The 607-nt window shown below is 36.7% G+C and overlaps 1 protein-coding gene across 1 annotated transcript in view; it reads left to right on the top strand.

Moving 5' to 3' along the window:
* dok6 (docking protein 6) overlaps positions 1-607 on the top strand; it is a 36827-nt gene that overhangs the window by 31353 nt on the left and 4867 nt on the right.

Genomic DNA, 607 nt, shown 5'->3' with positions numbered 1-607 from the left:
CACACACACCCAACACACACACACACACACACACACATCAGCATTTGCTCATTTCATACTTCAGTAACTCTAACCAAAAGCTCACATAAGACAACTGGAAATCTTCTGCATTGTAAACACATTTTTTTTCTGACTTAACAGGAAGGAAAATTGGTATTCACAAACAACAGACTGCAACGCAGACTCCCAGATTTGTTTTGTGAAATCATTTGTCTCCACTTAGCCTCCAATTAAAAAAATTCAGTCATTCAGTCTTACAATGAATGCCCTTCCCCCTTTTAGTGCCAGCTGTCACATGTTGTAGATACAACTTGCTACACAGAGCTCTGCAGTCCCGACCAGGACTGCTGCTTTAAAGAGTCAATAATCACAATTCTCCTTCTTCTTTTGTCCACTAAAATGTATATTTATAATATTAGAATTAACCCTTAAAGGAATAGTTCAAAATTGCTTTTGTTGCTTTCTTGCCGATACTTTGATGAGAAGATTTACACCATTCTCGTGTCTGTGTCTACATACATAGCACAAACAGCCAGCTAAGCCAAAACTCCAATGACTTGTTCGTTGGTGTATTGATTAAAAAAAATAAGATATAACATGTTAATTA

This window comes from Morone saxatilis, unplaced genomic scaffold, assembly GCF_004916995.1.
Source record: "Morone saxatilis isolate NCDOM2014 unplaced genomic scaffold, NCSU_SB_2.0 Contig0, whole genome shotgun sequence".
Lineage (NCBI taxonomy): Eukaryota > Metazoa > Chordata > Actinopteri > Moronidae > Morone > Morone saxatilis.
This window is presented reverse-complemented; position numbering and strand designations above follow the sequence as displayed.